Below are 20,046 nucleotides of genomic sequence, written 5' to 3'. Positions count from 1 at the left end.
CCATAACTGTATGAAAAAATCTCCTTAATAAGTGTCTTTGTGTATGAATTGTTGGTTGTCTTTTTTGAAGTGCTCTAGTAATGGAAACTCATTTTTTTTTCTTTAACACATTTTAGTTAAATACAGAGAGCAATTTTACAGTAATTTATAAGTTGATATTATGTATTAATTCAATGAACAATGTGTGAAGGGAGAGTCATTTGATCTCACGCTGACACTGACTTGAGTCACCGGGATCTCACTGTGCTTGTCACTTAGTAGTCATTTAACAGGCATGTGCTGAAGGCATGAACACACAGATTCTATATTATTTAAAATTTATTATTATTATAATTTATTACAATTTATTCAATTTGTATCCTAGCTATGGCCCCCTCCCTCTTTCCCTATCCCTTCCTTAGACCACTGATAGGGTTGGATCTTCTCCCCTTCTATTTGACCCTAGCCTATCAGGACTGGCTGCATCGTCTTCTCCTGGCAAGGCTGTACCACCCCAGGGGGAGATGATGAGAGAGCCTGCCATTGAGTTCATGCCAGAGACAGTCCCTGTTCCCCTTGCTAGGGACCACACTAAGACTATGGGCTACATCTGAGCCGGGATTTTAGGAAGAACCTAGGGAAGATGTTCAATCCTCATTCAGAAGGGCAAATGCGATAGACACCGGAAGCAGGAAAAGACCAGGAACAGGACAGGAGCCTATCACAGAGGGCCTCTGAAAGACTCTACTGATCGAGGTATCAAAGCAGAGGGTGAGACTCATAGCCAAACTTTAGGCAGAATGCATGGAATCTTATGAAAGAATGGGGAGATAGAAGACCTGGAGGGGACAGGAGCTCCACAAGGAGACAAGCAGAGCCAAAAAACTGAGCCCTGGAGACCCTGAAGAGAATAATACCCCAACCAAGGACAATGCGTGGAGGAGGCCTAAAACCCTGGCTCAGATTCTATCAATTTTATTGTGAAAGAATTTTCATTTCTATCAGAGCACCAACCCCTTTTTCTTAGCTTCTTGTATGGGAATATTAAAGTATTACCTTATTGCAAAGACAGTGCTTAGCATTTTGTTGCTAGGATACCACTCGTTTCAGCCACAAAACTATGCACCTTGTAATTTCCTATGAAAGGACAATGTGAACCTGGAAAGCCTTGAGTGTGTAAAGTGAGTGTGTAAAGAGCAAATGAAGTCCTGAGTGAAAGTGTTTAGTTTGACATGGGCATGTCAGGGTCAAGGACAAATGTCTCAGACTCATGAATAACCGATAAAACCTTCCACATAAGAGTGAAGTTCAGAAGTGGCAAAGTGTTACACTTGCTTTAAAAGTCTATTTTATTTGGGGTTCCTTTAAACCTCTCCCTTCCAACCCCCCAACTCTAGGTAAGAGAGGTTAGTGGGGAGAGGGGGCACAGGACTGTTTAATTCTCTGGCTGTTTAGAGTCGATGGGTTATTTTGGGGCCATTTCAGTCAACAGCAAAAGCAGCAAGCAGTCTCCTCCAAGCCACTGTGCCACAAAGCGTCTCTCCAAACTGCCACACACACTTCTTCTACAGGCCTCTTCTGTGTGTATCCCTCAGAGTCCTAGACCACACCCCTCTATGTGCTCCATAAGGCAGGCCATTAGTAGCTGGCAAAGTCCACGCCCAGCAGGAGACAATTATGAGCTGTGGACAAACTAAAGCCCAAACTAAAATCCCACACTTGGGATTAAAATAAAAACAGAATCACAAAACATAACTGAGTTTTAAAAGAAGCCAGAATTTCCATTACACCAAAGCCATATTCTGGTCTGAGTGCAGATATTGGCAGTATGTGCAAAAACCAAGGAACTTCAGTTTCCTCCTGCTGCTTGCTTACAGCCTGAGACTGGCTATGCAGACATGTCCTGCCCAGACTAGACAACTCCACTGCCCTGTGCCTGGTGTAATAAGTGAGCTGAGGTTCTGAGTTTCTGCAGAGTTGGTGCGTTCCTTGTGGTACACACACTCCTCCTGACCTCACATTTTCTTTGTCCATGTCTGTTATTTATCATCTCCAATCAGGTCACAGTACCAAACCACACAAGATGTGGAAGGACACAGCAGAACCCATGAGTGTTTAGCTTATGGTGAGAAGTCTTCTTTTGTTTGTTTGTTTGTTTGTTTGAGACAGTGTTTCTCTGTGCAGCCCTGGCTGTCCTGGAATCAATTTGTAGACCAGGCTGGCCTGGAACTCACAGAGATCTGCCTGCCTCTGTGTCCCAAGTGCTGGGATTACAGGCGTGCATCAATGCACCCAGCTCCAGGTGAGGAGTCTTAATAAAAGTTCTAATGTTTACTCAGTATGTTAACTCACGTTTTTTTTTGTTGTTGTTTAAGTCACTCTATTAACATATATAAGTACTTGGACAATCTAGCTTTCTATATGGCACTGCTCAAAGAAAGGAAGCCCACAAGAATGACTTATATTCCAAGTGTGCATGTTGAGCAGAGAGATAATCTTTTTTATTATATGAAAAACTGACTATTTTGGGTAGCCTGCATAAACTATTCCTGAACACCATGATCATCTTCATCCAAACTTCTCAGTGACCTCACACTAGCATCCCCCTTTCCAATCCCCCAAGTGAGTCTTCTGGGTACCATAGTCTCCTTTCCTCACTTAGCATCTCCCTTCCTCACCCAGCCTTTTCCTTCCTGTGAATGTGGAAGGAAGGGCGTATGCTCATTCACAAAGAGATCCAGTGTCTTCTACTATACAACATTGCTGACTTGTTTTACTCTTTTGATCTTTTTCTGATGTCTTCCCAAACCTTCCTTTCTCAAGGACAACACACACACACACACACTAGCTGCTATTCTCTTCATAAAACTTTACAGCAAAGCTACCTGTTCTTTTTAATTGCTTTGGCTCACTTATCTGTGTCCCTACTATATGTAGAATATATGGACCACATCAGGAACCTCATTATGGCATAAACTTGTCAGTACAGTTGGCTAGCATATTTTGTGGAATGTCCAATGCTTTGTCCATAGTAAAGAATCAAGGACTGTCAATTACAATAAAAACTTAAATTTATTTCATGAGAGTTGAAATCATACTCAGACCTAAACCTCTAGTGTAGGACAAAATGTTAAAGCAGAACATCGGATATTGCTTTTTAATTGTCTTCTTTTGGAAACAAGGTTGTATAAAGCTTCTAAACTCTAAAATGTATATAAATTGTGATTAATTTGAATGAAAGTGTTTGTATGTCTTGAATTAAAATTTAAAATAAAAATCTGGGATGGTGTTGCTAGCATTTAGGACCAACCAACCAAGAGTCCACAAAGCTTCAAAGCCCAAAGCTCATGCTTGCGATTGCTTGAATGAGGTTACCAGGAGATCAAAAGCAGGGCATGGATTATGTGTTCAGAATCTATAAATCTTAGTGACAGAGGTCAGGATGAAAGCATGAACTATCTTGCCCTACTGTACTTCATCAGCATGCTTTTACTCAAGTAGGTTTTCTGTTTATTTGTTTAAAATAAAATATAATATATAAAACCTAATGAGGTTTTAAATCTATTAAATAGTCTAAATTCATTGCACAGTTACATTGATTTGTAATTTCTATATCTGAGGAATTATTTAATGATTTTTAACACAGACTCACAATTCAAGCCTGCTGCCAAGCTCTAATGACGACCCTGTGGTCTAATCTATGGTGGGTGACTGAATATTTGAAGTACCTAGCACTGCTTGAATAAATAACAAGAAAGATTTGATTAGATTGAATGTGCAGAGAAGAGAGCGAAATAAAAAAGAAAATGTTCGGCAAGTCATTACCAAAACACTAAGGCAAATGAAAGTCAAGACAGTGTGCAGTACTCAACAGGGAGGTATCTGCGACAAAACTGGAGGAATGACAGGGCAGAGATTCAGCTGCTCCTGGCCTGAGCACGCATGATGTGCAAACCTGTGTTTGTGCCATCGCACCACACACTGGGCTCTTGTGTCATCTTCTACTTGCACGACTGGCTCAGTTGTGTTACTCGGCATCAATCTTTACTTCTCTCCTGTACCTCCATAAATTCTCTATAGGCGATATTTTTTGACCTCACTGACTTTGGGCATTTGTCTCCTGATTGACAGCCAGTTGATGCATTATTCTGTTGATGAAACAATAAGTAGAAATGATGTACTGTGTGTTCCAAGGTGAAGCCTGTAACGCATGTCAAATCAAATCTGGTTATGTTCTTGGAACCTGTGCCATTTGTCATGAGAAAGGCATACCTTAAGGAGCACCCTTTAGCCTGGCCACTGTGATAAAGACCTGAAGTAGCTTAGTCTAGTGCAGGAGAACCTAGGTAAGTGCTGAGGGCATCAGCTAATTCACAGATCACTCACCAACCTAAGCATGAAGAAATGATTGTTTCTGTACTCCATTGAAATTTGACAGGAGTGTTTGTTACATAGCATTACTGTAACAGAAACCCAATTAATGTGTAGAAAATGTCACAGTGATCCTATTAAGTGAAAAGCACTGTTAAAATCATAGCAAATTTATTAAGGAGAAAAAAGTGACAGAAAAATACTTGCCAAAGTTGAAGATAATATCAAAATACTTAAATCAAAATAATAACGTCTGGCTGGAGTACAACTTGGTTTTAAAACCCCCATCTAGCATATTTAGAGCCCTGATTTTGGTTTCTATGATGAAAAGGACAAGATTTATCCAGGTCAATGTCTATGAACAAGTAGTTGGACAGAAGCTGCTCTGGCCTTTGAAGTGTTACATATCATTTCTTCATGCCAGAAAGTGCTTCTGGTGGAAGCCTCTATAAAGAGAGAGTGGTACCTGCCCAGTGGATCATCCCAGTGAGCTTGTGGAAGAGCTTAAACCAACCGTGTGTCATGTTTACAGTGGCACATGCAATTGTTGATTCTTCTAGTGTGCAAGGCCTGTCATTATTTCCCTATATTATTACAGAATAATGTTGTGTTATCAATTGTGCATTCAGTTCTTCCTTATCATAGTGTCCATTCCAAACAAGGGGAGGACTGTGGCAACCTCTCCTCTCTACAGCATGTGTGCTGCAGATTGAAGCACTCTCTGCTCTTTTGCCTAGTTTCATAGGGCTACCAATGCATTGAGTGTGCTGATGTGCTTCTTTGCATTTTCCTCCTCCATTTTCAGTACTAAAGAGAATGGTGCTCTCTTTAAAGTTACTGGCAGGCCATTTCAGAAGTGTTCCTGAAGAGTGAATATTCAGTAATTGTTGCTAATTGCCTCTGCTCTCCACATCGCTACCGCAGACCTGGCAAGAGACTCTTTGTTCCAATGAATCCCATCTTTGTTTTCGGGTGCTAATCACTCATTTGGAAGAATGAGCATTGCTGTCTGAGTCGAGCAGTAGATATGCATCACACAGTGAGGGAAAGTTCTAGTTGGTACCTGCATCGTCATACACACACACACAAGATCTGAATTAAAGGCCAAATTATTTCTCTCTCCAAATATTCAGAAAATCCAAATCTGAGACATTTTCATGTGATAAGCTGAAAATAATCATGACCACATTAATAACTCTTATTTCTATCATGTCGCTTAACTAGCACAAAAAATTTTCGGTAATGTTAAAAATAAATCAATTAAATAAACATAAACATATTTTCAAAGATAATTTGGGATGTAAACACTTTTAACACTATGCTTTGAAGTATTGGTTTTGAGACTATGAAGTTAAATCATTTTATATTCAGTATCACCAAGATGTAGGTCTAGAGTGGTAGATGTATAAAGAAGAGCCTATGTGTTTGGATGAGATATAATAATTGCTTAATAGGATCATCTTCACCTCTACAGTGACATTTTCCTCACATTAAAGATAACTGTGTATTCAAAGATCAGGTAAGAGACACCACACTTCCAATATCTAAATGAAATGAATGTATGATTTCCTACACTGAACAAGCAGCTCCAACAAGGGGGGGAGCATTTGTCTGTCATAACCACTTGATTTACTGCTAACTGCCATTTTTAGTCTTTGTTCAGCAAGATTCCATAGCATCTGCCAACAAAATAGTAAAAAAAAAAAAAAATCAACAGATTCCTAGATATTTGCTATTTTTTTTCTATTTTTCTGTCTTTAATAGGCCAGTACAACCGAACTACAACAAGATTTTGTTTGTATTAAATTGAAGTGATAAATAAAGTTAATTTATCCAAATATTTGTCAAAAACAGCCCTATAACAAGCAGTGGCTCCTTTGGTCTGTCAGTGACTCTGGAGGTGATGATCCCTGGGATGTCTCGTGGAAAAGGCAGTGTTTCAGATTCTAAGTTCACCGGTGATTAACGTTTCCAAAGAAAACTAACAGGTACAGAGAAAGCATGTTTGAACCATTTACAGAGGACAGGAGAGACTGTGTAATATAGTTCTCCGTGATATTTGTATGTCCACACACAATTCCCATGCCTTCCAGAGTCTGTGTGGAGAGCCCATGTGTCTGTCATGGCTCTCTTCAAGGCCGAGGTGGGGTCAAGTTCCCTCAAAGTCTCTAGCTGTCTACATGCCAGGGAAGGGCTTAGTCACGAGGGAGAGGTAGCTGGCCCCAGCACAGTAAGTGCTGTTAAGTGTCCAATTGGCAGCCAACTGCAACTGAGCCGAAGGATTTGTAGGACCTAAGAATTATCAGTTGGTCAGTTAAGATGGCCTGGACCTCAGGTAGCCTGCAGGAACCTGAGACACTTTGAATGATTCTTCCTCAGGTTCTCATGACCTTGAACCTCAAGCACTGATCAGAGAGGATCCCAAAGAAAAGCTGACAGCAGGAAGAGTAGATGAAACCCTCTTTAATCCCTCTATATGAGATTTTGGAGAAAGCCTGCTCTATTACTAAGGCTCAGTCAGATGGGAGTTGCATTGTAAATAAATAAAACTACCTACAGACAAGCATCTGTGCTTTGGAAACTTATTCAACTTTGTTGTTTGATAGGATTTTTGTTCTCTTTCTTCATACTACAATGTTATGACCAAACATGGATGAGGATTTTCCCTTTGACTGTATGTATAGTGGCTGTCTGTATTCATGTCTTAAAACTAACAATAGCATCAAGCCACATTCTAAAGAGCACCATGAATCATTGTGGCCAGACATCCTCAGAACCAGACCCATGAAAATAGTAGCCCTGTGCCTGGGGACTGTCTGGAGGAGGAGTGGGAGGAGAAATTTTAGCCTGCAGGGAAGGCAGAGCTGAGTCATCCCAGCCCCAGAAGAGATTGAGGCACTAAGGCACTAACACTGGCAACGACCAGGGAAAATACAGAGTCTGAACAAGAGGTTGTGTGCAAAACTGAGTGAAAAGGGAAGCCTAGCACTGGGAGGCTTTTGAATTCTGGTTCACCAGCACTGCTGCCTGTCTGCCTCCTGCTTTCCACACAAGGCAGATGCAGGCCAGAGGAAGATGAGGAAATGACAAGCAATCCTGGTCATGAGGGTGTAACAAGAATTAATATCTTCCTGAACATTATGGGAATCTCCAAAGGCAGCTTTACCTACCCTACCTCAGGGCCCTGGGGCAAGGTCTCAGCTGAACTACCGAGGGCGGGAGTTATGGGAGACTGGAGGGTTCAGATGGAGCAACACCCTCCCTGGTATCCACACAGAGAATTCTGAGGAGGACCTCCTACCTGTGCTCATGCTGGTGACAGATGGAGGAGCAGCAGTGACTCCCATGTTCCGAGCATAGCAGGGGACTCTTTTGCACAAGGACATGTGTCCCTGTCCCCTGTCTGTCTGCAGGTCACTGTCAAGTAAGGGCGCAAGGCTTGGGAATGTGGAGGAGACAAGGACTGAGAGCCCTACGCCTTTCATTAGATCATTTCACAGGCATATTAAGCACTGGCAGGAGGAACAGACTGAATTAGGTATGAGACTGCAATTTTAGCTTGCACTGGGATTGAATTTTAATGACAATAAATATTCATGCGTTATGAGCTCTTGCAAGATGACATCCAGTGGTCGGAGAAGAGTATGCAAATGAATGTATCTGAAAATGGTGACTGGAAAAACATAAAATCATTTTGTTTTGTAGTAGCAATATCATAATATATATAGTGAGCAGTATGAAGCTTGATAAAAGCAATATAAACTAATCATAAAGGAAAGCATAAAGTAAACTTGCACTTCCTAATAGGTACATATTAATAGGTAATTTGTCTGGCCTGAGATCTAGTCACACTTAACTCTTTTAATCAATAGGACATTTTTCCCCCTTGTTTATACAGCCTGCGGCACCCAACGGATGTTAAATAAATAACTAATCAACAGCTAATAAGTGATGGATGTGGGAAAACTTCCATGTCCAAGCCAGTTCTTATCTCACTGGGATTCCACTGCCACCAACTGAGGTGGTCAGTCAGACATGCCTCACTCTGAGTGTTTGCTTTGTTTATTGTAACTCAACTGATGCGAAGGCATCCATTCAGTATGGTGATTCTAGACAGACGTGTCAGACGTCTATGATGATTCTTCGCCAGTTCGAACTCTGACTACTTTGAAAATTAAAAAAGATGGTGCAGCCCTGGCTTTTCTGTGTCTCTCCTTTGTTTGGGTGACATGCTTGGGTACCATGGAGACTGTGTCTGCTGACTGATGTTAGCGCACCATGACAAACATTGCGGGTCTTGCTATGCCCAAGATGAAGAGTTGTGTTTGCATTGGGTGGCATCCTGCCATCTGGGCCCACTCAGGCCTTCTTTCTTGACACATGTTCACCAAGTGACTCACTTCCTGTTTGTGAGCTTCTGTTCAGATTTTCCAATGCCACTAGCTTACTTCCACTTGGAGGAGTAAGTGACAAGAGAAGAAAGAGGCAGAATTCAGGATCAAACAGAGAAAGTGATCTTCAATTTTTTTTTTAATTTCTTTTAATCCTGTAGACAGCAGCAGAGCTCTGAAGACAAGCATTGGCTGGGAGCTTTGTTAAGATTTTCTCATCGTTAGCATTCCAGGATCCCAAACCACATGTTATACTTTTTCATGCTTACCTATGTCATTTTCTGATACTATACCTCCAGCCTCCTAAATGTTGAGTCAGTGAGTTCTGAGAATCAATACTTGATCTGTGCTCAGCATTCAGTCGAATCTTCCTGGTCTATTCGTGATTGCCCTGGGTCTTCTTAAAACATAAACTATGACACGCTTGTTTTTGATGTCTCCTGTATATTCTAGACCTTACTATTTACCAGTGAGGCACATGTTTTCTTTCCTAAATGCTACAGCTATCCCGTAGATTAACATCAGAGGACTTATCTGAGTCTTAACTTTTATACTTTTTAGACTTCTTTCTTATGTCCTATATATAATGGCTAAAATGGCTTAGGAGCCAGGTAGTATTTTGTGCTTGTAATTTCAACATCAAGAAGGCTGAGGTAGGAAGATTATCACTGCTGTGAGTATTTGGAAAGCCTGGAATACACGGTGGATTTCAGGAGAGCTTAGACTGCACACTGAGGCCTTTCTAAAAGACGACAAACAAAGAAACAGAAAATGTAAAATAACTTGAGCTTGATTGCTACACTGCCCAGCAGGCGTGAGCACAGGGTGCGCGTTACTCTCTTATCTGCACACTGGAATGTGTTTCTTAACTGAGGAGAAAAAGGTGTTAGAACACAAGGAGGTGTATGCAGAGACTATTAATAATGGTGTAGAAATTGAGAGGTTTATTTCAAGCACATTTTGTTCCCAAGGCCCATTAAAAGGGGAAAAATGTAAACAGAATATCCAGTTCCACTTGAAACTTTAAGGCACGGACTAACGGAGACCAAGTTCATGAGTGTGCTTATTGGTTTTGATGGCCAGCTTAATGTTAACCAATTCTGTTGAGGTCTGGAGGTGAAGCTTCTTATATAAGTTCTGCTGTTGTTTCCCATACAACATTTGGATGTCTTGGATGTCTTAAAAAAAAAGACATTTTATGTCTTCATAAAACATCCAAATGGCAATGCAGACGTTATTTTATTGACAAAGATGATGATAATGTTTTCTGATGAATTTATTAGTCAGAGGTCATCCAAAGAGTTAGCTCAGAATATTTAGCTTCCATATGCTATATGAATGTTTAGATCTAACAAAGGAAAAGTAAGTCATGGTTGGTAATAAATAATATATATGGTGATAACATGCATAAAAGCCAAACTGAAGAAACTTTTTAGGTTTTACACTTACATTTCAGCACAGGTAGCTAATACTGTGATGTGTAGTAATAAAAAAAGTATAAAGCCTGCACCCAGATTATCTTGACTGACAGCGCTGCTTGGCTAAGGGGCCATTTGGTATGGTTTCTGATTTGCTTCCTAAAGAAGAAGGATGGCCAGAGGTCTACAGACAATGGCTGTCATTGGTTTAGTTGCTTGAAGATGGTAGTTACTCATTGCAGAGCGCTGGCTGTGTGGAAGCTACGTAGGCACACATACTCTGCCTTCACGTCACCGGTTAAGTGGGCCCATGAGCAGGCTCATTACCATATGCTTGCTCTTTAGAGGCAGAAGGACAGATGCCGCCTCCCGGATTCATTTTTTTAAATGATGTTGTCTCTCAGTTTCTTTAGTATTCCTCTGAGCCGTCTCTGCAAAGCAATGTATCTATTGCACTGGATGGTTGTTTGAGAAGCTCAGTGGGTGCAAACTCTTTGAACTGAACTTTTCTCTTTAGCGGAATGAGAACACCTGAAAGCCCGTCTCCCATTTTCTTTCATCGACACGAACTCAGTGTGACAGTCCGTACCCGGAGAACGACAAGTCTCCATGTGAACTAGAGTTGGCCAGCCATTCATATGCTCTCCCAGCCCTGAACCTACAAGACAGTTTCTAACTTCTATTTTGTTTGCAGCCTGCTGTGCCAGGAAAACTCACATCTACAGTGACTGCCTTTGTCCTGTGTGGAATCCACATCTACTTACTAGACAGACAACCCATTATTTAGTATTTATTATTTTGAAAGACATTCCAAGAGCTCACACCATCAAAAATATTGTCTTCTTTTCACCTCAATATTCACTCATTTGTAAATTTATAGCTTGCCAGGTGTTTACTATAGCCACCAAAATCAGATATTTATCCATATATATATATATATATATATATATATATATATAAATCATGCATACAAGTATCGGTACAGACTTAGCTGTGCTACATAATGAACATTTGAGACTTGCCTTAGATCAAGATCAATGGAGGACATTGCTTTTTCTAAGATGTTTTTCTGGATGCTTTCAGAAAAACCGTTCCAAAATTAAATCCATCAGTGTGAAATACTATTTATACTACCAATATAAACCATAAAACTCTGACCATGTTTGGGTAACATTTTTGAAAGTAGTGACTGAATGAAACATCGTTGATAGCTTGAAATTTGGTGTCTTCCTTCCCAGTTCAAGTGAAGTTCTGTACCCTGGGAAAAATCGTCTTTGATCTCTCCATGCTTCAGCACCTGACATTTGGGAGTACATTGAGTGGTCTGATTTACTAAAGCAATGGAGCTTTTGTTTTAAAACTAGCTTCTGGTTTGATTGCTCCTAAGAAAATCCAGTTAAGTTCATTAAAAGAAAATGACATTGTGACCTAATGTATAAGATGGTTTGAAGATGGATTCTTCCCTATATTGTCTTGATTTTTTGCATCACATGGCCAGTTGCACAATCTGACATACGTGGCTCTCTGGAGATGTAAGAAACTGGGAGGGCCCAGGAAAGAAGAGAGTCTCAAAGGACTCTGTCAATCTAAGAGAATGTGACACGTCTCAGGATAGTTAAGAATCTGATATGCACAAATGTGGTGGAGGTAGGAAGTAGGCAAGATGCCACCCACCAATGTTCCAATGGTTTGGCTTTTCTCTTAGAATCAAATTCAAACTTGTTCCTTTACCACAGGCCCACAGCAGTGATTTTTCTGTTTGGCCAAATGTCAGAATCTAATGCCTGCCTTTCAGAATCAGATATTCAAGCTTCACTCTGGGGGCTTTTTGCTTTCTCATCCAAAGGTGATCCCCTTGTAGAGCTGAGCCGCCATGTTGAGAGGTTTTTCTTTATAGTCTCACTCTCCAGTGTTTCATTTAGCTTCTTCCACCTGCCCCTGTCCACTCCACTGCCCTTCTCCGCCCACTGCCCTTCTCCGCCCACTCTCCTTCCCCTGCCCAACCTCCTTCCTCTGCCCCTGTGAATTTGGTCTCCCCAAGCAGGTAACTTGACAGCATCCATTCCTGGGTAATTTTCTGCAGAAGGACCCAGTGTTTGCTTCTGACACAGTACTTTCAGGGCCTCAGGTATATTGGGTAACACATGCTTTGTGACCAATGATAACTCAGTTAAAGCTCCTTGTAAGCCTTTGGGTGGTCCTCATTTTACAGAAGGAACCCAAGGCATAAAACAACAGTAACGTACACACATGGCTGGCAGGGCTGGCGTTTGAGCTGATGTCATTGGTCCTCATTACCGTGAAGCCCAATGTTGCCAGCTTTCTCTTTTGTTTGTTTCCTCTTTCACACCTTGATGCCTCTAATATTATGCCTTTATCCAATATTATCTCTTCAGATTAGAAAAACTACTACAACCATGATCCTCTTGGCTCCCCTTCTTCCGAAATCATCATGTTTCCTCACGTTTGAGTAGATATGAAGTGTTTTCTTTAACAGCATAATTACATTTATTTGTCACTGTGTTTCCAGTACTATAATATATCAGAAAGAAAGTTGCAGTAAACATCCTTTAAAGGGAAAACATCAATTTCTCATGTGATAACCATACAAGGGGGTGATGAGACTGCTTAGGGCATTGTTCTTTTCTGATGCAGGTCTGTCATAAAAACTCATGCTTTGAAATGTTGAAGGGAAAGCACAGAGGTTAAAGAATATTTGGGTTTATGCACCCAGTAGACCCCATGGGTTATTAAGCCATGTTTGCTGCACCTTTGTGTGTGTGTGTGTGTGTGTGTGTGTGTGTGTGTGTGTGTGTGTGTGTGGCAGAATATTGACAGTCCTTGTTTCCCTTCTCTCAGATACTTCAGGGCATCCTGGCTGCATATGGAGCATCACAGAGGTCCTGAGCCACTGAACTAAGGACTGATGAGGTCTGAGTGCCAGAGCTCTGCCACAGGAGGTACTGATTGAAGCCGTTGAAGGCCTAATAGCACAGCTCTTCCTCTGTGAGATGAAAACAAGGTGGTGAGTTCCTCTGCCTTAGACACACAAGAAGACAACATTGTGTCCTAAGTCACACAAGAAGGGCATTCTCATCACTGTAGTCCTATCTTGAGACATGGATATTGAATGGCTTAAGAGATAAGAATATGGAGTCAGAGTCAATGGGCTGGTGGTGGTTTTCAAGTTCGCACATCAAACTTGTCAGAACGCTGAACATGTGATCAGTCTCAGGTCTCTTCTTTGTTTCCATTTTGTCCCACCTGGGTAAAAATAATTGATATTTTGCAAAATATCAGAAATAAGATGCATTAATATCTATCCCAATGTCCCTCATCAGTAAGAATGAAATAGTAAGTCATGCTCTTACAGCAGTTTGAGATGCACAAAGCATGTGTCCTAATGCACAGTTGCAGCACTTAGCCAATACTGGCTCACTGCCAGTAAGTGCTAGCCAGAAACCAAATACCATACCAGGAAGGCAGAACCAAGGCAGAATGAGGGCATGAGAACCTGACTGAACCTTGACCCAAGTCAATTTTGAAAGTGTTTTATAATGTTGGCCTCAAAGATGCCACCAAGTTCACAAGTTCTTGGGTCCTTTGGAAAAAGCATTCCTGGGTAACTGTAAAGAGTGGACATGATGGAACTGATGACCACTGCAATGGAGACCCTGGAGTCATGAGTTCCTTTTGTAATAAATTACGATTAGAGCCTGCCTAGCAAGAAGGGAAGGACATTAGGCACTTAGCTGTCACCAGGGTGCATGTGACTATTTGACTTCAATCTTTGACATGCTTATGTTCTTAAATTTCATGACTATTTTAGCCAATAACAAGTACTGGATCTGATTCCACTGGTGGGCATGCCTCGATACCCTAGATTCTTGTATGACACAAAACAACTTCATCACGGGCTAAGGCAAGGGTGAGAGCTTTGTGTTTTATTTTCTCCCAAATCTAGCTCCCATGGTTAAAATTCTAAAGTCCAACAACTACTGGATCTCATTCGAGCAAAATCTGTTTGATCGATAGGTCCAGCTGTGACCATGGTGCAGCTTGAATTTTCTGATGGCTTTAAAGTGTTGGCTGTGCAGCTGTCATGTGGATCTCCATAATGGGCTAGCATTAACACGCCAAAGCTATTTTATAGTTCTGTCTAAATCCAGGAGAGAGGTGGCATTCTTAAGGAAAACCTCAGTGGACAATTTTTTACATATCTGAGGGGTGCTCCAGTCAGTACTAACAGTTCTGTCTCTTACATTCCCATGTTAGCAAGAGAGCAGTTGTGGCTGGAGTTATCCCAAGACAGTTTTTCCCCCTAGGTGAAGGGCTGTTTAAGTGTTGAGATCTCACTGTGCTCCTGTCTGCATAATGTTGCTTATGATGGCTGAGGACACAGAATGGGCTTCTTGCTTTGTTCATTTCCATTTTCAGTTTATCAGAGAGACTCAAGAGTGGAGAATGTAAATTTTAGTATATTTATTTATCTTATATTATGTGGCTAATATCCACCTATGAGTGAGTATATACCATGTGCGTCTTTCTGGGTCTGGGTTACCTCACTCAAGATGATCTTTTCTAGTTCTCATTATTTGCCTGCAAATTTCATGATTTCCTTGTTTTTAATTGCTGAGTAGTATTCTATTATCTAAAAGTACCACAATTTTTCTATCCATTCTTCAGTTGAGGGACATCTAGGTTGTTTCCAGCTTCTGGCTATTATGAATAGATCTGCTACGAACATGGCTGAACGAATGTCCTTGTTGTATACGTGAGCATAGTTTGGATATATGTCCAGGAGTGATATAGCTGGATCTCAAGGTAGCACTATTCCTAATTGTCTGAGAAAGAGCCAGATTGATTTCCAAAGTGGTTGTACAAGTTTACATTCCCACCAGCAATGGAGGAGGGTTCCCCTTTCTCCAAATCCTCTCCAGCTCGTGTTGTCACTTGAGTTTTTGATCTTAGCCATTCTGATGAGTATAAGGTGAAATCTCAGGGTTGTTTTGATTCAACCAGTCTTGATGAGACCTGATAGGCTAGGGTCAGATGGAAGGGGAGGAGGACTTCCCCTGTCAGTGGACTAGGGAAGGGGCATAGGGGGAGAAGAGGAAGGGAGGGTGGGACTGGGAGGAGACAAGAGGGGTGGGATTGGGAGGACACAAGAGAGGGGGCTACAGCCAGGATACAAATTGAATAAATTGTAAAAAATGATAATAATAATAAAAAAGGAATATATATATAAATGAAAATCAATAAAATCTCTCTAGATGTAAAAAAAAGAAAAAGAGTGAGAGAAAGTAGAGAATGAGTTCAGAATTTTTTTTTATTCTCACCAAGGCAGAAAGAATAAATGGGGAAGACAAAGGAAGTTCTGCAAGCAGGAAACCTCACTTTTTAAAGCAAGGCAGTATAGAGGCCTGAGGCAGCAGGTTCCCATTTTGTTTCTGATCTGTCCATGATTACAGGATCGCACTGTAATTGGAATCAGTCCTACCTTCCATGTGATACACTTTCTCATTCATCCATAGACAGTAATGTCTATAACAACATAAGCAAGAAAGAGCTGGGTATGCAGATAATCAGGAAATGAATAACAATGTTTTCTTGCATGGTGACACTGAATGATGTTTACAGCCTTTTCATGAAGCAAAGACATGCTCATTCCCTAAGTCTGCAGAAAAAAATCTAAATGTAAGCTGGGTACCCGATGTCCAATCTTGAGTAAGTAGACCGCTTATTTGCATTCAAGGTCACTTTTCCTTGAAAGTATCTGTTTTCACATCTTAAGAGAGTGCAAAAATTTGGTTCATGCTGTTTCTCATGGAATTTATAAACTGTGGCTCTGTGTGTGTGTGTGTGTGTGTGTGTGTGTGTGTGGTTAGTGATATCTTTTTTCTTTTTCTTTTCATAGGATATTTCTAGTTAATTTCAAAGAATTCTCAGTAAATGCTTATTGGGGTTTTCAGTAACGTTGCAGAAGATAATTAATTGACATGTGGAAGGCTTGCTAATGTGTTTATTACAATATGCATTAAGACAGGAGTCTATCCCACATGAGGTAAAAATTCCTTGCAGCTGTTAACGTTACTTATCCACATAAAATAACTTGACCTCTGTTTGCTTTTACCTGAACTACATTTTTCAAGTTAAACTTCCTTCTGAGCGATGGTTTCCACTGCTCACATTTAGCATTGACCATCAATGTTCTGCATTCCCTTAGTTCAAAGAGGAAAACTCACTCTGGTACTTCTCAGCCCTAAAGATGAAAGGTTGAAATTTGCTCCTGTTCTCTGTTGGTCGTCACCAGGAATCAGTCCTGCTGTAGAGCAGCTCATGCTGTTTTTCTGAGATCTCTGAATAAAATAGGGATGAATGGTTATGGCTGCAGAGACAACACCCGTGGGCCTGTGAGGAAGCTCAGCTGGAATCTCAGCATTTGGAATCATAGTGAGAGGAAGGAGAGTGAGGATGTGTACCTTCAAAACTACCGTTGTCTTCACTTTATTTCATTATTCATGTCTTCAGGGCATCTCACAAAGAGAAGAAAATAACAGAAATTATAAATGTCGTTGTTCCATTTTTAGAATAAGCATCCAAGTTCAGCTCAACCATTACAGATCACACATTTCTGGCTAATCTAATAACAATCATACACAATGTACATTTTAATGTTATTTGTCAAAGAAAGATCTTATTATGTGCCCGGCGTGGCCCCCAACCCTGGTCCTCCTGCTACAGCCTTATGAGTTACTAGGGTTATAGGTGTGTGCTGCTACACCTGGATGATATAAAAGGGAGCCTTATCTGTTTCATACCCAAAGTATTGTAAATATATTTGAGGCATTTACCAGCAGTATAGCCTTCACTAGACTACCCAGCCCCTAGCCTATAAGCCAATCCAGTAACACTAATAAATGCAATCTATTGATTAGATCCTCTCAGAGAATCTTGCCTAATACGAAAAGGCTACAGAAGGACCTTGAAACCATTAGTTAATTTCCAAAAGGGAAAGAAAAGTGATTCATAGGGAAATTATTTGATGATCTATTGAGTGTATACTAAAAATGGCAAAAGACTATAATGTGTAGGCCCAAGAGGTCAGATTCCAAAAGAGCATGTTGACATTTTGTGACTCTGTTCCTTTTCTCAAATACCTGTAGCCCTTTCTTACGGGAGAAAATATTTCTCTACATAAATGGACCTTGGGCAAATCACGTTGTCAAGCTTTTCACCTTAACAACCTCACTTCCTGTATCAGTTTTCTGCATTAGTTATCTTTCTCATATTATGACAAGATATCTGACAAAGACAAGCAAAGGATGGAAGGGCTGGCATTGTCTCACATTTCCAAGGTACCATCCACTGTGGAGGAGGCACGTGGAGAGCTGCAGATGCTGTGGAGTCCAGAGCCAGAAGGTGCTGGTTACATTATATCTGTGGCTAGGAAGACCAGAGGGATAAAGAATCCACAATTAGATTTATCTTTCTCGATTTAAAAAAAACAAACAAAAAACATTCAGTCCTGGGTAACTGTCCATAGGATAATGGCACCCACTTTCAGAGTGACCCTCCTTTTCTACAGCCATCCTCAGACATACGCATAAAGTGTGCCTCCTAGATAATTCTAAGTACTGTTGACAATCAAAACTAACCATTCCACTTGGCTATCACTTATTCCTAGACTCAGTCTGTTGATGCACTTTTCTTTTTTAAACAGTCTTCTGTTTTGCTCAGTGTATTTATATGTGAAATCAGAGACCTATGAAGTACAGGAAGCTGCCACCACATTCATTCACTTCTTTTTATGCAAAATGTAAGTGATTCATAAAAAACTGTAGAAAATAATTGAGTAGTGTAATTGTCCTGTACACTTCTTTACTGTGCAATATTTAAATTGGGTTAAATATAACCATGTTCTCAAATATTCATGCTAAATCTTTCAAAACTATCAATGTTGTGTGATCACCCCATAGCAACAGCCCACAGGAACTTCTTACTCTTGCCTAACCGTGAACTACTACCTAACTCCTCACTGCTTTGCAAAGAACCCAGTGGCTTCCACTTCATTTACAAATTTATTGAGTTCAAGGTGTTTATCTGTTTCTGACTTATTTCATTAAACATAATGGTATCCTGGTACAAATGATAAGATTTCATTTATCTTAATTGCTGGGCAGTATTCCACTGTGCACACGTACTACATTTTCTTTATCATTCATTGGGCTCCAGGCATTTGTGTTATTTCTGTTAATTATTAACTGTGGACAACACTAACATCATCATACACATGCATGGTTCCCTTCCGCACACCGATTTTATTTGCTTCCAATAAGTTTTCTCTGTAATATATTGGTTTATTATATGCTAGTTTTATTTATAATTTTTGTTTTGTTTTGTTTTTTATGTCTATTTTTTGCAGAGCACCTTACTGATGTCCGTGATGGCAATACTGTAATGCGCATTAACAGCAGCAGTGTGCAAATATTCCTTCTTTATCCTCCATTCCGTCACTGGTTGTTATCTATGATCATTTGGGCACCGTTTTCTCTCTGGGGTCAGATGATACCTCCCTGTGGTTTTGATTTTTATTGTCGTGCTGATTAGTTCTGGTTTTTATCTATCTGTTGACCATTTACTATTTTCTTTTGAGAAATTTGACCTATTTTAAGTTGTCACCGGATGGTCTATGGGCATTTTGGTCAAGAGAGACTAAGAGAGTGGTGTCTGGACAGATGGCTTTGCAGTTAAGAGCATGCACTGTTCTTGCGTGCTCCCAGAATCCACGTCAGGAGGCTCCCAGGTCCCCGTGGCTCTAGCTCCAGTGTATTGTACATCTTCTTCTGGTTGCTGTGTGCATATACATACATGTACATACACACACACATATAGATAAAAGTAAATCTGGAATAAGAGAATGGACCACAGTTCTGCAGCCATTGCTGTAGTCTAACTCAGAGACAGAGATAGTTTGGCCAGTTTGAAAGTTTAGTCAGAGACAGACTTTCACAGAAGCGAGTGTTTTATACAGAATTAGAAGGATGATGCCAGGCTCAGAGCCAGTCAGGAAAAAGGACCTCCAGATAAACATAGGTAAGAACTATAAGAACTATTGTGGCAAGTTGGGGTGTAAGACCCAGAGTTATTGATTTAAGGGAAGGTGAGAGATCACCTTATAAACTCTAAACTGTTGAAATGTACCCAATGCCATTTCAAATGATGGCTCAACACAGAAAGAAAGTGGAGTATGGGGTAGAAGGAAAGGAAGGCAAACAGAGGGGCAATAATCTCGTTTTCTTTTTCTATTTTTTAAAAAAAATTTATTTAAATATTTCTCCAATTTATTCATTATATATCCTGATTGTAGCCTCCCTCTCTCAACTTCTCCCAGACCCACCCTCCCTCTCCCTTTCCCCTTATCCCCTTCCCTAGTCCACTGAAAGGGGGGAGTTTTTCATTATAGCCATCTGCTCACAGCTTATCAAGTCTCATCAGGACTGCTTGGATCCTCTTCCTCTGTAGACTGGCAAGACCACATCACCAGGGGCGAGTGATCAAAGAACAGACGATGTAGTTCATAACAGAGGCAGAAAAACAACCTATTTTCATTTTGCATTAACGTAAATCCTTATGAAAGGAATGAACACTCATGTACTAAAGGGCCAGAAGAGTTCCGGTGGATGTGGAGACAGGATTTGAGAGCTTTGCAGACTCAGAATAATTAAGTGTAAAGGGAAGCTAGCTTTTGAAAGCGTATTCAGACACATGCAGGAAATACCTTCTACCTTATGTAAACATTTGTTTATATAAGCACTCTCAAAAAGGTAGATTTAAGCAGTAATAAATTAGTCCCACCCGACTCTATGTCTAGATGATGCATGGGT

The 20,046-nt window shown here is 40.6% G+C and overlaps 1 long non-coding RNA gene across 4 annotated transcripts in view; it reads right to left on the bottom strand.

The window, feature by feature from the left end:
- Positions 1 to 15,486: 15,486 nt before the first annotated feature.
- The window catches only part of LOC132652486 (uncharacterized), an 88,844-nt gene continuing 84,284 nt past the window's right edge, over positions 15,487 to 20,046 (bottom strand). For 2 of the 4 annotated variants that reach the window (XR_009590128.1, XR_009590126.1), the window contains 2 exons: positions 17,509 to 17,605; positions 15,487 to 16,695 (listed from right to left, as the gene is read on the bottom strand). This is a non-coding gene — a long non-coding RNA (uncharacterized LOC132652486). The remainder of the gene's footprint in view (positions 16,696 to 17,508; positions 17,606 to 20,046) is intronic. The other 2 variants (XR_009590129.1, XR_009590127.1) reach the window with 1 other exon arrangement.

The sequence above is a fragment of the Meriones unguiculatus genome, chromosome 2 (genome assembly GCF_030254825.1).
Source record: "Meriones unguiculatus strain TT.TT164.6M chromosome 2, Bangor_MerUng_6.1, whole genome shotgun sequence".
Classification (NCBI taxonomy): Eukaryota; Metazoa; Chordata; class Mammalia; order Rodentia; family Muridae; genus Meriones; species Meriones unguiculatus.
The sequence above is the reverse complement of the archived record's forward strand: the minus strand, read 5'-3'. Positions and strand labels throughout refer to the sequence as shown.